Here is a 20,310-nt window from a genome sequence, read left to right as displayed (position 1 = left end):
GACCCTGGAACCATTTCTAGTTCCTCCATGGTCCTTGTCCCCAAGGCTATACAAGGGTTAGACTTTCCTGCTAACATGCTTACCACTAGGCCCTGATGTTAGTCCTGGGCTTCCACCATTGACTAAGGCAGCGGTCTCCAACCTTTTGGGCACCAGGCACTGGTGCTCCTATGAGAATCTAATAATGCCTGATGATCTGAGGTGGAGTTGAGGCGGTGATGCTAGTGCTGGGGAGCGGCTGCAAATACAGATGAAGCTTTGTTCTCTTGCCCGCTGCTCAGCCCTGCTGTGTGGCCCGGTTCCGAACAGGGCATAGACTGGTACTGGTCCATGGCCTGGGAACTGGAGGCCTCTGGAATAAGGGGTCGTGGGTGGATCTTGTATCTGAGGGCTAAGATGTCCCTTTTAGTGAGGATTAGGGAGAAGAGAAGGGGACACGGTGCCTACATTTGTAATAGACTTGACCCTGCAATTGCAGATAATTTTTGAAAGAGAAGCTTTTGAAAATGTCTGCTTTGTATCTCAAATCAGCTCCCTCTAATTTACATTTCCTGGTTCTCTGAAGGGCTATTAGAAATTTATGCCCCCAAATAATACAATGTCATAAATATGTTTTTCTTTTTCAAAATATCACTTTACTTCATTGGACTAAAAAATACTGTTAGTGTCTTTTCATTATCAAATACTATGTAAGCTATCACGGAACCAAATGCTAGGTGTTTTCTTATGTGTGGGTTCATATTTCAGTTATCATAATAACTTTCAATTTGTTATATACTTTATTACAAACGAAATAGTCTACCTTTGTTTCACATCTCTTATTTGAAGTAGTAAGTTTCTAAGAGTGCTCTAAAATATATAATAGTTCATTAATGATTACATTTATATTATAGTTGTGACTATTATAGTTTCTACCACATAGAAGAAGAAGTAATACACAGGGGAGATATTTCAATATAAATAATGAAGTCATTTTGTTCTGTGAATGATGAGACGATAAAATGGAACTGGATGCCTAAATTTTGTAATGAGTTACAACCACTCGTTCATTATAAAACTCCTTCTCTACACCATCAGATAAATCTTTCAAATATACTACAGATTTTAGAAGGAAGACATTACATTAGAATCGAATTACAATCAGAGAAGATAAGCTAAATACAATTAAGGGCCTCTATCTAAACATAAACTTTATGCAGATCATTTGTAAATCCATCCTAAATGGTTGGATTCCAAGATGTTAGATTTGAAAGCTATTCATTGGGTCTTTGGTAATATTTTATGCTCCTCTCTTCTGTACTTTAGGTAGGAAATGAGCTTGATGTGGAGAATCCTAAAAATCTCGCCCCTTCCCCCCACTATGCATTTCCCTTGTCCACCCAACTGCAACATTACCCTCCTGCCTGGACAGCTGTAGACCTGTGCTAATAGCACTTTTTCTTGTACGGGAGCCGCCGTGAAGCCGTGGTCTGTCAGTGGGTCTCCCAGAAGACACGAGGATGCTATTGATCTGATTTTTCTCCATGTTATCTTTCAATTCTTGATTTTACTTGACTTTCAGTGAATCAGTTAAAAGCTTACTGCTGAGGCATGAGAATTCAGTGACAGCTTTCAGTGCTGTACCCCTCGTGAAGAGATTTGGCCGCATGTAAGATACGGTTTAGTTGCCAGTCCTTAGCACGCAGCTGACACCTTGAAATGATCCATAATGTTACGGGATTACTCGTGTGAGAGTTCCTACATGGGCTGTATAGCCTATTGGGATGTCAGTGTCAGTACTGTACTTTGTACGTAGGTATCTAACAATACGTGGTCTTGTGATATAGGTGACGAGGTCTAGAAAAGAACACTTTGATGGAGCAAAGCTATTATAAAAATTAGATTAAACAAGCGGCATAACCATGTGCCTGAATTTATTGTGTCAAGTCACTGCGTTAGACACTTCCATCTTTTCATCTTCATGTGTCTCTGAAATACTACTTGGCAGACGTTGTTATCCCATTTTACAGATGAGGAATCTGAGGTCACTAAGTTTAATTGAGTTGTAAAAATCATGTACCTAATAACTGAGAGAGCTCAGATTTAATCCTAAATGTTTGATTTCTAAAGACCATGGTCTTTCCTTCGTGCGATATTATGAAGAATGACACACAGAAGACCCAAAGATTAAGTTTGCAAGTACGGTTAATCATATCAAGTACAATTTTTTGAGTTTTCATTGTCATATTTTTTATCCCTAGTCTCAGTCTGCAGCAGACAGTTGAGAGCAACGGTGTAAACTTTGTCCACTTGTTTTCTTCATATTTCTACTCAGACAAATCTTGGGTTGGAAAAAAGCCAATGCAAAACCTCTGGTGCCTTCAAAATCAGATTGAAAGTTCCAATACCACTTTTAAAAATATAGATTTCCCGAATTACACAGAAATTAGGGGCCGAAGTAATTGAACACTTAATTGCTCACATTTTTCTTTGAATTTATAAAATCTATCAGTGGTTTGGGAGTTTTAATAAAATGGTGTGTGTGTGTGTGTGTGTGTGTGTGTGTGTGTGTGTGTGTGTGTGTGTGGTGTGGCAGAGAGGCAGAGACAGAGATTGCTGTAACCAAGAGTTGAATTATGCAGCAGAGACAGCCATCATTCAGGCTATGCCATACTGGCTCCTCCATATCACAGTGGCTGCTAAGCCACCCAGATCTTCCCAGGCCTGAAGTCACTGACACTGCTCTTCTCAGTTTAACAGACGGCATTGCCTTCTATGTCCTGGGACATGAGACTCAAGGATGAAAGGTGTGACTGTGACTCTAGGACCGTAATTCATTTCCTCACTCCCAGTTTCTCCAGATTCAGAAGGAGCTGTTTGGCGCCTTCTCTGTGAACTATTTTCACATGGTAAGTAAATTTCTGTAGAAATACATCATCTCCAGTGAGCCCCCTGTTTTTTGCTCTTTATCTAGAGCAAGGGCTTGCAGATTTTTTTGGGTAAAGAATCAGATATTAAATATTTTAGGCTTTATGGGCCAGATGTTCTCTGTCACAGCTTCAACGCGGCTATTGCAGTGCGAAAACAGCCATAGATAATATGAATGGATGTGGCTGTGTTCTAATAAAACTTTATTTACAAAAACAGGTGGCTGATGAAGTCGTCCCATAGGGCATAGTTGGCTAACTCTCTATTTAGGGCATCACTATATTACTTGTCTTCTTTTACCACAAGTATATTCAATTTTGGATTACCCTGCAATAAAATGTATATATATATGTATATATATTTCTTATATATATATATTCTTATTCTACTGACTGATATTTCAAACTGACTTTCAAACCTTTACCATCTAGCCTCAGCATATTTCTTCTTCCTCCTCTCTCTCTCTCCACACACACACACCAATCTGATACTGTTTTCTCAACTAGTCTAGCTGCAGTCCCACTACACAGTGACATAGTGTTTATTTTACAAGTTGTGTGTGTGTGTAGAGAGAGAGAGAGAGAGGAGGAAGAAGAAATATAGGAGGAGAAGAGAGAGAATGAAAAGGTAATGAAATATCAGTCAGTAGAATAAGAATATATATATATATATATATAAGAAATATATATTCTATGTCGTTTTTTTTATACTTAATACTGCTTGATGTCCACCCAGACTTTGCCTGCCCAAATGATGCTCATATTTTGACAATTAGATATGTAGAGCTAGAATGAACATGGATATTAATTGTTTTCATGATTACTCTAACTTTTGATGATAATTAATATGGTATTTATTGTCTGACAAATTATGCATTCTGTATGTGTGTGTGTGTGTGTGTGTGTGTGTGTATGAGTGACTGTATATGAGTGTGTTTTACTGCTAGTCTAAGATCTGGGGATTCAGAAGTGAGAAAAAGTCCCAAATTCCTACCTTTGTGAAGTTTACATTCCACTAGAGGAGACAGTCATTTGAGCATTTGTTTCCATATGATATTTTGCTTTGATTAAAGAATATTGTGCGGCTTACCGTCCTCATTGAGATTATAATATACCCAAAGACCAAAACCTATTCTGTTTTGTACACATCTCACACAATAACTAGTGAATAGTGTTTTCATTACCAAAACTCAAAGACAAATACTGATTACATTAAAAGGTGAAGTTTGTTTTAAATTACCTTTATTTAAAATTTTTAGACATTATAATTTGTCACATTTTCCCAACATTTTTTCTGTAAGAGCATCCTGAGCCTTACAACTGCAGATTACTTCTTCAGTTTCCCAAAAAGGTTCGGTGAAAAGTGAGCCACGTTTTGACCCTGACACTAGGGAGCAGTGGTGCAGGTGAGCGAAGGGGCAGGACGCTTATGGGAGAAAAGACATTTGGGCCAACTGTAAACACACTACAGCTCTCTCTCTTAACCTTTTTATTTTCTGATAGTAAAAGAAAAAGAAGCCTCACCTTGATGCGACTATTGTTAATTCAGAAAAATAAAGAGGTAGAGAATGATAAGGTAGAGAATGATAAGAAGGAAACATTTTTTTTTCATATTTCTTTCATGCATGTGACAGAAATATTCAAGAAGAAAATATGCCACCATAGGCCTAATGTGGGTCAGTCCACTACCTTCTCGTTAAACCTCAAATTGTCTAATTGTGAAATTGGATTTTTAATTTCTACATCAAGTGACAAAATGTGTCAAAATTATGTATAGGTCAGAAAGGGCACAATTCTGTCACCCAAATTGAATATTATTACGAAAGTTTATTTCTCACCTTGTCTTATGATTATTTTCATGTAAGTCTACTGCCTAATTTGCCTTCAACATAATTATGATGGCATAAGCTCGATATTTAATTAAGACTTATCTCCTGTTAACTAATGGTTGCATGTGACACCTTGCTATATCCTAACAGGCTTGAGTCTTTGCGAAGGTTTTGGCTGAGATCCAGTCATCACAGCTGTTCTAGAATGATCACTGCTTTGAGAAAACTTTTTCCCACCTCTAAATACCCTATTTCAATGTAATCTTTTCGTGAGAACTACTTGTTTCCTTTTTTTTTTTTTTACACATAATTTTTTTTCCCTATGGGGAAGTTCTTAACATTGTCTACTAACTGCCGTTCATGATTATTTACTCATCCGTGATATCATTTGAAAGTAAATCACCAGAAACTGTCCGATCTCAGTTGTCAGGGAGAGTAGTATTTTATTGTTAGGAAATTAAAGCAGAAGCTTTAAGACCAAAGAAACAACACATATTATGACTGTGTCATAAAATGTTTAAATTGATATAAACATGTTAAATTCATGTCTATATAACATTTTATTTTTACTCTTATCGATAAGATACAACATTCAAATTGGAATAGGAGAGCAAGCCTGAATTATTCTGAATTGATTTTTTTCATTTTAAAATGAATAGTTAGCATTTTAAAATGAATAGTTAGCATTTTTATAAACATTTTTTAAATTTAAGTATATAAGTATAGTTGATATACATTCTTATATTGGTTATATGGTGCAATATAGTGATTTGACATTTTTATACCTTACAGTGTGATCGCCCCACTAATTCTAGTAATCATCTGTCACCGTGCAAACTTATCGCAATATTATTGACTGTATTCTCCCCTTTTTCACCTAACCCCCACTCCCTCCCTTCTGGTAACCATCCCATTGGTCTCTGCTTCTATGAGTCTGGTTTTAATTTGTTTTGTTTTTAGATTCCACATATAAGTGAAACCAGGCACTGCTTTTCTTTCTTTCCCTGACTTACTTTACTTAGTGTAATACCCTCTAGATCATTCCATGTTGTCACAAATGGCAAGATTTCATTCTTTTTTATTGCTGCATAGTATTCTAGTGTGTATGAATACCATATCTTCTTCATCCATTATCTATCGATAGACGCCCAGGTTGCTTCCATATCTTAGCTATTGTAAACAATGCTACAGTGAACATAGATGCAAATATATTTTTTCAAATTAATGTTTTCCTTTTTTTTTTTTTTTTTGGATAAAAACCCAGAAGTAGAATTGCTGGATCATATGGGATATCCATTTTTCATTTTTTGAGGAATCTCCATATTGTTTTCCATAAGGGCTGCACATGTTTGCATTCCCACCGACAGTGCACAAGTGTCCCCTTTTCTCCATGTCCTCACCATCACACATTTGTTGACTTTTTGAAACTAGCCATTCTGACCGGTGTGAGGTGGAATCTTGTAATGGTTTTAATTTACTTTGAATGGCAACATCGCTCTGTTTTGGCTTCCCTATAATCTTTTCTCTGCTGATTCAATTCATCTACTTCACTTAAACCTGTATCCCAGCTTTGATCCCTTTTATAGCTCGGTATCTATAAATAATGGTCCATCTAGGAATATTAAAGGTTACTTTTGTTGTTCTCTTACTGGTCATATAAAAATATACACATAAAGGATTTTGAACAGGGCTCATAGGCGTGAGACCTGTATAGTTACACTAGGCTTCCCACTCAGACTTGGCGTACTGTTCTGCTGTCTGTCTTGAAATTCTTAAAAGTTTTTTTGAACAATTTCATTTTTCACTGGGCTTAACAAATTATGTACCCAGCTTGCTTTTGAAGTTTGGCAAAGATAGTAAGAAATCTGGTCATAGGTGATTTGAAATATTAATTAAGGAGACAAGAACGCCCAAGATAAAGAGAGAGCTTTAATTTGGTAAATATTTATTAAGTGTGTTCTATTTGGCAGGCAGCATTCTAGATAGTGGGGATATGGTAGTGAAGCAAACAGACAAAATCCTTGCATTATGGAGCTTGTCTACCAGATAGGAGAGACAAATACTAAGCAAATAGTCTACTACATAATATTCCATGTGATAACAGTTGTGGAGGAATAAGTATTATAAGAGGAACAAAGAAATAGAGACAGACACAACCCATCAGGACAGAGATGGGCTAGAATTTTAGCATCAATCTCCTTTTCTGCTAAAATTATCTCTGCCTTAGGTCAAACTCACTCTCCTATCCAAACCTTTAATATGAAAGGAGATCATTAGTCTTTTATTTAGGTAAGAAAATGGAGTTGGTGAGAGATTTTTCTTATAAATTATTGTAATTGAATTTGTAGTTGATTAAAATCTGTCTCTGACTCAAAACAAATTCTGGAGGCAGGTGTGTCTATGACCAATTCATTACTCTTATTTCTGCCAGATAAACCATTTCTGTCCTAAGCGAAGAACAATCAGAGTGGAGATGGGTCTTGGTATTTGTAACAAGAACTTGTCACCCTTGAAAATATATTCAAAGATTTGTAAGAGCATGTAAGGGTCATATATCCAAGATGATCAATTTTCAAGCCATTTGTCATTTAAAAAAATAATAAGGACCAGAAAATTAACCTCATGATATTACATACTCTATAATTCAAATGTTATATCTCTTTAAGAGTATGTTATTTTTACTTTCACAGATGCAATATGTATGTGCTATTTTAATGTACAAATCATAAAATTGGGTCTTAATGGAAGAACACAGCTGTCAGTACTTTATTCATGATACCTTCTAATTATCATAGCATCTTTACTACCATGAACTAAAGTCCCTTCAGATACAAAATAAATGGAATTTTACACTTTTCCACAAATTTATGCAAATAATATATTTCCATCATGCTATAAGGGCTCATCACACAGATTCAGGAAATTGAATTAACCGGTAAATTTATGTATTAAGTCAGTAGGTCAACTGATAAATGCGTGGCTCCATGTAAGATTGTACTGCTTTATGGACATCAGAAACTTGTGTTTATCTAACCTTAGCACCCTTAAAGTTTATAGACAAAATTAAATTGAATAGAAGTGTATATCGCCAGTCACTGGCTGAATTACGTAAAGTTAAAAATCTGTTCATATTATCAGCGATGTCATCAAAAGTGGTCATAACTTAAATAGTAACAGTCTTCATCAAACACTATTACTTTTGGCTGGCCATTCTGCCAGTGCCATAGTATATTAAACAGATACAATTACCTCATTTCTGCATTTAATTGTATAGATTTTTTCCTTGGTCATATTCCATTTCCTGTTTGCATTGTCTTAAAAAAGTGATTTTTCAAACTCTACTACTCTTTACATATTGGAACATCTTTTCAATAGGATTTGATGCAAAGTACATCAGTTTGCATCTCTATTCATTCTGGGTAAGTTATGCTCTTGTTAGCCAATTAGTTTCTAAGATGTGCTTTTCCTACCATCTGTTCCAGTAACTTCAGGGGGAGTAGGGATTAATGGTTCATGATAAACATGTAGTAATATCTCTTAAAGATATTCTGTCACTTTGATGGGCTCACTGTTACTGACATAATCATCTAGCTATTGAAATTTAAGTTTAAAATCTAAGTGATAGTGGCAGAAATATTTTGGGTTTTAATTGAATTGCAGACATCATTCAAAATCATCTTGCTATTTATTTTAATTTTCTTTGATTCCAGTTGTAGAATCTAATAGACTAAACTTGGGACTATTTTCTTAGAAAGGTGGGTAGTACTAATGCATTTGTAGGTCATGCATCATTTTCAGAATGTCTGAGTAACTTCTGTAAGCATGTAGCACTTTATGTGGAAGAAATCAGAACACACTGTATGTGTTGTTTACACTGCAGTCTTCAAGTATCTCAGCAACCTAAACTAATAAAAATGTTGGGTAGGTTTATAACCATTATGAATGTAGAATACTTTTTGTTAAAAATCAATAGTATCTAGTTTAAAAAAAAAGAGTAAATCAAATAAGGTTTTAAATTTATGGTATTAATAACAACAACTTAAAGCTAGGAAAATGAATGTTAAAATAGCGTTAACATTCTTTCTTTGTTTTTAGTCTATTTTAAAACTACATTGGCAAACAAAAAGCCCAACAAATAAGATAGGTGGAAAAAAATAATAAAATAAGATATAAAATTACTGAAAATACACATTTTCTTTTCTATGACTTAGGTAAGTAATGTGCATACTTCATATTTGGAAAAATAGTTAGGAATGGCGATCCTAGGTTGTAATTCGGGTCACTGGTCTCCCCATAGCTCTCATTGGCAAAGCACCTCTCCTACAGTAAGGACTCCAGGTCTGTGGCTGGGACTCCAGCCCTAAAGAATATCATTGTAGCTTTTCATCAAAATGCAGACTCTTCAGAAAATCATCGTGATGAATCGTGTACCTGCTCTTCCTCAAACTATTTTAGAATCCTACAAATGCACACTGAAAAACTCATCACTCTGCCTTAAAACCAACAAGCAAACAAGTCACAGTAACAACAACAACGAAAATTTCTAGGGTCAAAATATCAAGAACAGAGCAACTGATGACAAGTCCGAGTGTTTCTATGTCGTCTCATACCAAGTGCCTACTCAGTGCCAAGCCCTGTCTTGGGGGTCTGAGTGTCACGGTAACATAGCAGACATCTCTTCTCCCATCCCCACTGTACTCATCAGACAGAGTGGAGATACATATTCCTGGCAGAGAGAGGGGGACAGCATATTTAAAGATTTAAATGAGATAATCATGGGGCCATCAGAGACTGAAATTGTACTTACTGGACTGTAGATGGTCAAGGATACAAGTTTATGAGGCAAGGTTGGAGAAGGGAGAAGGGAGAAGGGACCAGACCATGATGGCACTCGTAAGTCAGGTTTAGGAGTACAGTCTTTCTCTTAAAAGGAAATGGAAGCCATTGAAAAGTCACAAACAGAGAAGTGCTATAATCAGGTAGATGTCTCCCATATTAGGCAACTGGGTGGACTCTCCAGTGATCCCTTTATCAGTGGAGAGGACGTAGGTTTGGGAGATGATGAGTTTAGATGTCCAAGTATGAATATGTGATGTGTCTGGAAGACAATCATACATGTGAACTAGGCAGTTGAACACATATCTTTAGTACGCAAGAGATCGGTGTGATTTGAGACAGCTTTGTAGCATTATAGAAATAAGTAGTAAAAAATGCTATCAAAAGGTCACTTACATGCAAATAAAAAATAGCATCAGTGAATTTAAGGTAAACAAGTAAAATGATTTAAGATTTCAGATTCAGGAAAATTATGTGTGCAGACAACTCATAACAATCACATAAGGAAAAAAAAGGAGATGGTGAGTTTAATAGGCTATTTCAAGAAATTTATCTGTCATGGAAAAGAGAAGTAGCTGTATGATGATTGGATTAATGGATGGTTTCTTTAAGAGAAAAAAATTAATGTTTGAATACTGGAAAACGGCCAGGAGCAAAGTGATCTCTGTTTTTCTGTTTTTCTTTCTCTTTGCCTTTTTTTTTTTTTTTTTGGTCTAAATGAGGATACCTGTATGGAATGAGCAGATTTTGTGTACATATGTGTTAGAAAAAAAGTTGAGATTTTGTTCTGATTCTACTTCGATAGTTGAGGGGGGAGAGAGAGAGAGCATGAGCGAGATATCGCCTGATCAGATGCAAAAATATTTTCCAAAGAAAAATGAAGCAGAATCCTAATTTCAGGACACCTTGGGAGGAAGTAAAGAACTGTACCTTGAGAGTCTTTTTTTATTTTTATTTTTACTTTTTAGGCGAGGCAACCTTTGGTTGACCTCACAGATTGCAAGGACCTTGTCAGCTTACAATCCCTTATTTTTTCTTATTTTTTTTTTATGCTTACAGCACCTGGTCTTCCTAGGTGGTCTCCCATCTAAGTACTAACCAGGCCCGACCCTGCTTAGCTTCCAAGATCAGACGGGATCGGGCTTGTTCAGGGTAGTATGGCCATAGACTTGAGATTCTTAATGGCAAGACAACCTGGCCTCTGGCAACTTTTTGTTTCTGACTTTCTAGAATACGCCTTTATGTACTGTTTATACTGTCCCTGATCACTCTGTTTCTGCTAGGGCAGTGCAGTCAACCCATCCCTACTACTAAGGCCTTGTAAGTTCTGCCTCTGTTTCTTCAGGAAGCAAAGCCCATTGATCCCTGAAATGGTTCTTCTGTCTTGGCCGTGGGAGCACAGAGAGAAAATAATAGGAAAAGGATCAGGGAAGAATGGCCTACGGTATTCTAGGTCAGAAATTGAAATTTGTAAGTCTCATGATGTGGCTATATCCCACCCCACCCCGAAAAACAAACAAACAAACAAACAAACAAACCAAAAAACCTAGATAGGAAAATATAAAAATTTTAGGTTTGAAGCAAATTAATATAAGGAATGAGTGTCTTTTTTTCAAGAAGGATCAAAAAGGCTCTTCGTTTTCTTCACAGGGAAATTTATTGGGTTTCTAACTTATTTAAATACGAAGTGTTGGCATAAATAGTTAAACACATGTAACCAGTTTGGTTCAAAGCATCGGGACTTTTATAACAGCACCAAAGAGCCTCAGTCTATAACCTATTAAAAATGCTTTGGAAGTGTAAATTAAAGATGACAACATGGAATAGTCCTATTAAAACTCCTTTTAATTATAAAACTGTGTAAGACTATGCAAAATATAAGAACTTTATGAAAAATATTAAAATTTTTCTAAGGAATAGAACTTTAAGTTTATATCCTAATAAGGGTTGACAAACTTTTTATTTAAAGAAGCAGATAGCAAATGTCACCATCGGGGCCGATCAGAGTTCAGTGTCACCCCAATATGGGGGTGGAGTGATGAGGGATTGGGAGGGGGAGGGATAACTACAGCACAGGAGTGTAGTTAGCATTTTCCCTTGGTTCTTCCTCAAATGATGCAATGAAGAATCACAGGTCATTGAGATTTAGAAGAGATTTATTAAAAGTATATTTTAGACAAAGGATGCCCCAAGGAAGCATATAAAGACAAAGCGTGCCCCAAAATAGTACATGGTCCCAGCACTGTAACCAACACAAAAAGGCCACAGTTCCAACTAACCTTCAAGTGAATATCTTTAAAAGCAGCTCAAGTATGTAAGGATCAAGTTATCACACTTTAATTCTTGTTCCTCAAGTGAAAAGAATAATAGCAAGTTGAAACTGAAGAAGTTAGAAGGAAGAAATGATGCAGTCAGCACAGAAATGCAGTATGAATTTGTATAGGCAAATCTGAAACATGCTATGGCACTACTTAATTACATTTTAGTTTAATGTATTTGTCACCAACCATATTTTGAATATCTACTTTGAATCTGGCACTGTAGTACAGGCTGTAGCTATAGTGATAAATATTTCATCCTTGTCTTGGAAAAGCTTTCAGCCAAGAAAGGGAGAAAACTTCAGAGAAGACTGTGATATTCGCTGCAACAGCGTAAGCACAGGAAGTAACAAGAGTTCAGGGGAAAAAAAGATGAAGAAAAAAACCCACCTTATTCTCCCAGGAAGAATTTTCTAAAAGACGGAAGACCCTAGCCCCTCACTGATTAGACAGGACATGCCTCCTTTATTACCATGGGAGAGGAAAACGGGGCAAGAACGTCCAGGCCTGCTACTTCTGCAAAAATCTCTCGAAAGAAATGGGAAAGCAAGAAATTAGTTGTTTTTTAACATCCGTGTCCTGGGATGATCAAATTAGAGTAGACTTAGGTCTTCTGTCTTCTGGGAGTAGGACAATCACTTTTTATGTGAAAAAAAAAATAGTAAGGGGCGAGGGGTGGCCTTCAAGTTACCAGGAGGAACACTGGCCGGAAGCCAAAGCTGACACTGAATTGAGGGCAATGGAATAGAGCCAGAGCCTCAGTAAATACTGCTGCCTGCGTACTGTTTACCAGTTCAATTCTGTCAGTGCATTCACCTTCATTTATTTACTTATTATCTTTTAAACCAGGGTGTACACCATTGTTTTCTTAACCGATATTCAAAGCGATAGAAACAAATGTCCTGAAAGATCCTTAACAATTTTTGTGTCAAAATGTGCCAGGTATATTTGTTTCTGATACGTAAGCCCTGGATATATGATTGCATGCTAGTATTCTCAGGAAGCATACACAGTGAGACCTACTCACTGATTTCAGTTTTTATATCATTGTGTTCTCTTCGCATTGAAATATTGCTTGTATTGGTCACTGGCTGAGGCAATCTGCCTAACTAGGTGGACCAGAACCTAATCTGGTGCGACAAATGAAAGAGACACACAATGGGCTATGTAATTCTAGGGTGAAACCGTTATAAATTTTAAGCAATTGATGTTCTCAGAACAATATTATACACAGAGCTAGTGATTACAATTACTGTGGAGAATCGCTGGATGTTTCTCCAATATTCTAGCGAGTTTTAAAATTAATGGAAACTTTTGGTAACTGGTATTTTACTCACATATGATGATCTGAGTTTAGCTTCTTTGATGCAAAATGGTCTTAACCATAAAGCTATTTTATTTTATTGTGGAAAGTTTTCCATCTTTAAAAATAACATGACTGTTTTCCTCTAAGTATAAAAACCTTTACCTTTAGATCACGTCCAAGTCACTTACCTGAAATGTCTGCCAGCTCGGGGCACTCGTTTTGTTGACCTCAGCTTCTGTTGTCTCTACTTAACCTCATGAAACTTCCCAAAACCACCAATATTATTCTTTCAATTGCTATTGCTCATACACTTTTATACTCACTCTAATTTACCAGAAAAATGAACCTTTTGAGATTTGTGGGAAACTGAAATAATTATATAGCTGAAAGTTGAGAGAAACTCTGAGCTATATACAGAGTTATTTACTAATCACTTCCTGGCTTGCATCTTAGAGATCTGATGAAATTTAGCCCAGACTTTGAAATATCACTCTTAGCAAGAGATTATGCTACACTGCTATTTATTTCTGGTCTTGCATTCATTCCTCCAGTACATCACATGTGTCCTACCTAAAGCTTCTTAGAAAATTGGCTCGTTCTCCATTTCACCTATTTTAGTAGGTTCTGTGTGATTTGGCAGTTGAAAAGACACAAACATGACAGTTCTTACAATTAAACTCTACTCTTCAGCATAAATGGATTTGCAGAAAACAACTTTATACCCACAACATTTAAAACATTTAAGAAGCATTAATTCTTTCTTATGTCTCCAAATATAAAATAATATCACAGCAGGGCATAATAAGTTCCCATGGCTATGCAGGATTCTTAATGTAGCAGTGATCAGATAATATGAAACACCCTAACAGAGTGAGAATTCTAATAATAATAATGAGGCATATTAACACACTTTCAGTTTTTTTCCAGGCACTGTGTTAAGTGCCTGGAAAACATACATTACATTCTAATCTTTTCAACAAACTCTGCACACTTGAGATCATTATCCACTTTTTAAGCATGAGGAGTTTGAGACTCATGTAAGTCATTTGCTAAAGGCCACATACTGGGTAAGAGAAAGGACCACTACTCAAATCAAGTTTTGTTTCTCTTTAAAATGTGTGCCTTTTAGATTACAGCACCAAGTTCAGCTTTAAAATATCAATCCCAATTAAAAATTTTCTGTCACAAATTATATGAGTAAAAATAGATATATCATGGAAAATCGTCTTGGTTTAAAAAGGAATGGTGGGAATATCAGGACCCCGAAGAAGATAATATAGATATTCTGTAAGTATATTATACTCTTAACAACAGAAGTCTTAATTCAGAGTTGACAGGCAGACACCAATTAACCCCCAATTTTTTCTCTAGGCAATAAACTAGAACCACAGTATTTGTCACACGTAAGATAGTTTCTTTTGTTTTCTTTTCCGATTTTTAAAACAAAACATTTTAGCCATTATAAAGCTTTTTCTATTGTACAGTGATTGTCAATATTATAATAATATTGGCTATACATAATAAAAAAATCCAAATGGCTCAAGATTATCTGTAGAGATTCATTTGAATATGTGTAACTGGTAGATGTATTCTGGACAGAATTTAGTTGGTGTGGGTATCAAAGGGCTTCAAAATAAAAGTAGCTTACCATTCTTATACAGTGGAGCTTAATCAGCCTTACAAGTTAAAGAAGACTTTTGTCACAAAGATTTTTTTGACAAAGCCAAATTAAAGTCCAGGTAGGTCTTGATACAGGGAAAGATTGCTCAGTCTCTAGTAGGTCTAGTGATAATTAACATCTGACATAGAAAACCATTGGGAATGACTTGGAATGTCTTAATTGGTCTACCTTAGTTACCTGTAGGCTTTTCTATCGAGGGGATGATTTAAATCTCTTCTTGTCTCACCATGTCTCAGATTTCTGAGGCCACCTTTACCATTTGAGGCCCTAAGGAAAAAATGAATTGTAATTCAGCTTTCATCTTACTTCTTGGAGAACCTAAGTGTTTCTATAATATTAAATGGAAAGCTGATTAAGAAGGAAGGAATCAATCACAAAATAAAGGAGAATAAGTACGAATAGATCTTATTGTGCACTAATACACATGACCTACTTTCATGTAAAATATATCAGGTGGAGATATATTTTAATTTAAAAGAGTGATAAAGGAGTTGGTCACAAAATCACTGGAGAGGCAAGTAGAGATACACAGAATCGTTATAAAGCCCTATATTTGCTGCAGCCTATCAATATTTGTTACTCCTGCAGTAAAATGAGACATAAAATTACGGAATGTTAATTGTATCACTTCCATATTTTTATTGTTGCCTACTTTGGATGAAACCCATAGGAGGGTGGTTATGAAAAATAATGATATCCATTAAGAGTGCAGATCTAATTGAAGGCATTATCAAGTGTGGTAACACTTGCAGCTGGACCACCATGGAAATAGAAATAAATATGCAGATGGTCGAAACTAGTCTGCCCATCAATGGACCATTAAGGCACATTATCCCAGCTGTCAGAATCTTTTCTATTTATATTGAGTATTCATCTTTGCTAAGTGGTAGATAGGCAAATTAATTTGTTTAATTTTAAGACTCTTTTTATAAATTTAGAAAGGTGAAAGTTCTCTGGAAAGTTCTTGTATTGATTTGTTTGGTCTCTCTTTTATTACATATCATACTATCCTAATTTTAGACTATTATTATGTCGCGTTATAATATATTAGTATTTGAATGAACACAGTAATAGTTGCTTTATGTTAACATGTATGTACATGTAGATTTTTTTTTACAAATTTATTCCACATAAACACTAAATCATTATTATGAAGAATAGAGTTCTTCATTTGGTTTTGAGCTGTGTAGTTATAGATAATATGGTTCAGAAAAAAAAATTAAAAATCTCTTTGGATGGAGAGAAAAACGGGCAGCAACACATTTTCTTTCTTTCGCTTTGTTACTTTCACTACACACACATGTGCGTGCGCACGCACACACACATACACACACTTTAAGAGGAGTTTCAGTATTTCCATTATGCAGAGATAGAAATGCCGGAATGAGTAGAAAGTGGAGTCCTGCTGTCATTGAGAGCACTTGAATCTCTAATTCTGAATGAGTTATCTGAGGATTGCCAGTAAACATAAAGGAAAATTCTTGTCAATCTGTTACTTAATTAGATGCATTTCATTCTATTTGTAATCTCTGGAGAAAAGCCCTCTCAAACAGTGGACCCATAACATTTATAATTAAGATAGTACACTTCAAGCTTTGCTTTCGTTTACACTGGGCAGAACTATTATTTTAAGAATCACATGAATACATGCCATTAATACAAAACATATGCATTAAAGTCTGTAAGATGAATATGTAAGAGTTTGGTTTTTGGAAAAGTTTTCTCTTAAATTCCTCTCAGTCCTTAGTAATTGGTTTCATTTCTGTGTAGGAAGAAATTATTCTTTGTGACATTCCACCAAAATGTTATTTCGATGATAGTAAGAATCAAATTTGTGATCTAAAATGTGAGAATATGTTTCTGAGTTACCCCAAACCCAGATTCATCTTCAAATAATCAAATGGCTATGAAACAGGAAAATGAATAGCATGGTAAACCAGAAAAAAAAAAAAGTTGTATATACAAGCCAAAAGCATAAGGACATTTCTGCCAGCAAAGTAGAGGTAAAAGCGGGAAAAATGTGGCGTGGGACCTGCCTGCCACAAATCACTTGTGAATTGATAATTGAACTTGTGATTCGAAGGGCTAAGGACTCGATTGTGTCAGGGACAATCAGTGGCCTTTCCAGCAGTGTTTGTTTGAGCTTAACACCTGGCATGTGGGCCAGGCAAAGCGGCCATGAGCTGACCCTGCTGCTTTTCAGGTGGTGCATTCACGCCAGGTGAGGAACAGTTGGCTTCAACTAGAGTCCAGCTGCTTCCACACAAACAAGAAAAACCACCCATCCCCTTCTTCCCGTCTTTTCTTACTATCTTGGCTGTTATCAAATCTCTTCAACAACCAAATGGGCTGCAAGAACTCTAGTGTCCTCTTTTTTTATGGCTGAGTAATATCCCATTGTATATATATACCACCTCTTCTTTATCCATTCATCCATTGACGGACACCAAGGATGCCTCCATATCTTAGGGGCTGTAAACACTGCTACAAGAAACATATGGGTTCACATGTCCCTTCAAAGTAGTGTCTTGGGTTTCTTCAAATAAATACCCAGAAATGGGATAACTGGGTCCTTTGTCTCTGTTATAAACTTTGTTTTAAAGTCTGTTTTGTCTGGTATAAGTACTGCTATCCCAGCTTTTTCTTTATTTCCGTTTTCATGAAACATCTATTTTCATCCCTTTCTGTGTGTATCATTTGATCTGAAGTAGAAATATTTCTTTTTTAATGTAAGCATTCACTGTATACTAAGTTAACTTGATAATGGTGGTGATGATAACTGACAATAACAATCATTAATTTCCAAAGTGCTTTATGCCTATAAACTCATTTAATGTTCACAAGTTATTAACCCGATTAAACCTTTTTAAAGGAGTACCATTATTATCAGCAATTATCAGCATTTCGCAGAGGCAGAAATTGAAATGCAGGATGAAAGATAAAGCCTAGATTCAAACCCACAGAGCTTCTCCCTGAACCTTTCACTCCAGTCACCTCTAACAGATTTTGTTGATGAAAAGAAATCCACATCTTATTAAAGTAACTGCACTTCAAGAGTAAAACAAACAAAAGCTACATTTACTCATGCAGAAATATAAAAATCAAAACACTACGAAACAACATCTTGGTGCCTAATAAGATAGGTCTGAGAGTTGTCAAAGACAGAAATAGGTGCCAAAAACAGTGAATCCATTTCTAAAGGGTTTTGAGTAGAACAGATTGTGATTCATATTATTATATCTGGTCATAGAAAATCTCAAATTTATTTCTTTCAAATAAAGAGTAATTCAAAGACATTTGAATCCAATAGTGAGATAAATCAAACTAAGTTATTTGGTAATATGGAATCTTTTTTTTTAAAGAACCATTAGTTAGTAGAAAAATTATAAAAACTATTAATAGATTCATAAATTGTAATGTATATATCAGTAATGTGGGACACAGATGTTACATTTTAATGTAATCATTTAATTTAATCATTTGTTCAATAATATTTACTGGGAGACAACTATGCGCTAGGTCCTAGAGATTTAACAATGAATAAAACAGATATGTCCTTGCTTTTATGTAACTTACAGTGTGGAGGGTGGAGTCACAATTAAAAAATCAGGTTGTGACGAATGCTGTGAAGTAAAATAAAGCAGAATAAAGGATGGAGTGGGGACAACAAGGAAAGGCCTTTGTGTTAAGGGGACCCTTGGATGGTAGGAAGGGAGGGAGTGAGTCTTGAAGCTGTCTGGAGGACCATCACCCCAGGGAGTGAGGGTACACATACAAAAGACCTAGGATGGAAGAGTGTTTACGAGGAAGTGTGTGAAGGAAGTGAGGTTATAAGGTCGGAGAAGAACCACATACTCAGGTGGGTCAAATTCTGCCTACTACTTTCTTTTTGTGACAGAAGCTTTATTGGACCACAGACACACCCATTCAGTTACTTATATTGTCTATGGCTGCTTTCACGTCGCAAGACCAGAGTCGAGTACTTGCATATTGTGCTTATTGCACGAAAAGCTGAAAATACTCACTTTACAGAAAAGTTTGCTGGAACCTGGTTTACATGTTGTTAAGTTTTAGATTTTTATTTATTTATTCATTCATTCATTCATTCATTCATTTATTTAAATTAGTTTCCAGTATACAGTACATTGGTTAGACATCTACATAGTTCATAAAACGATCCCCCTAATTGCTCCCTCCCTCCTCCAACCCTCGACTTAGCCATCATCTTAATGCTAACTGCATTCCCTGTGCCGTGCTCCCCATCCCCATGACCATCTATCAACTACTAATTTATACTTCTTTAACCCTTCATCCCATTCTCTCAGACCCCCAGACTCCCTCCTCTGTCACCAAATTGTCCACTATATTTGAGAGTCTCTTTTTGATTATTTTTTGTTCCTTAGATTCCACATATAAGTGAAATCATATGGTATTTATCTTCCTCTGTCTGACTTATTTCGCTCAGCATAATAATCTCTAGGTCCATCGACGTCATTGCAAATGGTAGGATTTCATTTTTCTGGTGGCTGAGTAATATTCCATTGTATATATGAACCATAATTTCTTTATCCAGTCGTCTGTTGATGGGTATTTAGGTTGCTTCCATATCTTGGCTATTGTAAATTGTCCTGCCTTGAATATAGGGGTGCATAGATCTTTACAAATTATTGTTTTGGTTTTCTTTGGATAAGTTTTGGATTTTAATATTAGTGAGAAGCCGTGGAAGGTTTCGGAGCAGAAAAGTGATATTATATGACTTAATAGTTAAGTAACATGGGTGACATTTAGCAAATGGACTTTATTGGGGCGCGGGGAGAAGAAAGGAGTACTTGGTAAATTGTTTTCATAATCTGGGCCCAAATTATTCGTGATATTGACTTGGGAGATTGAGGTTGAGTATGCGAGAAGTGTTTGGAGCCTTGTATATATTTTGAAGAAAGTTTTGAAAGAATTTGAAGACTGATTAGTTATGCGGTGAGAGAGAGAGGAAACACAAGATTGCCCCTTGAGTGACTGGTAGCATGAAGGATTTGTTTACTTACAGGGGAAATGGAAGAATTAGATTGCAAAATAAGAGGTTCAGAATCATCTCTATGTGAGACTGGGGATTAGTAAGAATAGAGGTAACAAATAGTGTTTAATTCTTGACACTGACAGGTAGAGAAATAGGTTAGTTATATTTTTTTATACTTACATATCACTACAGTGCCAAAGTATAGAGTAAATAATCTTTGAGTCCATAATTATATAAATCATTACTAAATAAATAAATTAGAATAAATTTTTTTTTTCTCCAGAAGAATCACAATTAATTTATATTAAAGTTCTGTCTGGGAGATGGAGTTTTAATCCCACCCACAGCCCCTTGAATGTGATCTATACTTAGAGACTTGCTTCCAAAGAATGTGGTAGGGAGTGGTAAAATATGTGACAT

The 20,310-nt window shown here is 35.9% G+C and overlaps 1 non-coding gene and 1 pseudogene across 1 annotated transcript; both read right to left on the bottom strand.

Moving 5' to 3' along the window:
• LOC102886928 overlaps positions 1-20,310 on the bottom strand; it is a 36,695-nt pseudogene that overhangs the window by 9,732 nt on the left and 6,653 nt on the right.
• LOC112484654 lies at positions 10,622-10,740 on the bottom strand. The gene has a single exon (XR_003048104.1). It is a non-coding gene; the product is annotated as a 5S ribosomal RNA (ribosomal RNA).

This window comes from Pteropus alecto, unplaced genomic scaffold (assembly GCF_000325575.1).
Source record: "Pteropus alecto unplaced genomic scaffold, ASM32557v1 scaffold17, whole genome shotgun sequence".
Classification (NCBI taxonomy): domain Eukaryota; kingdom Metazoa; phylum Chordata; class Mammalia; order Chiroptera; family Pteropodidae; genus Pteropus; species Pteropus alecto.
The sequence above is the reverse complement of the archived record's forward strand: the minus strand, read 5'-3'. Positions and strand labels throughout refer to the sequence as shown.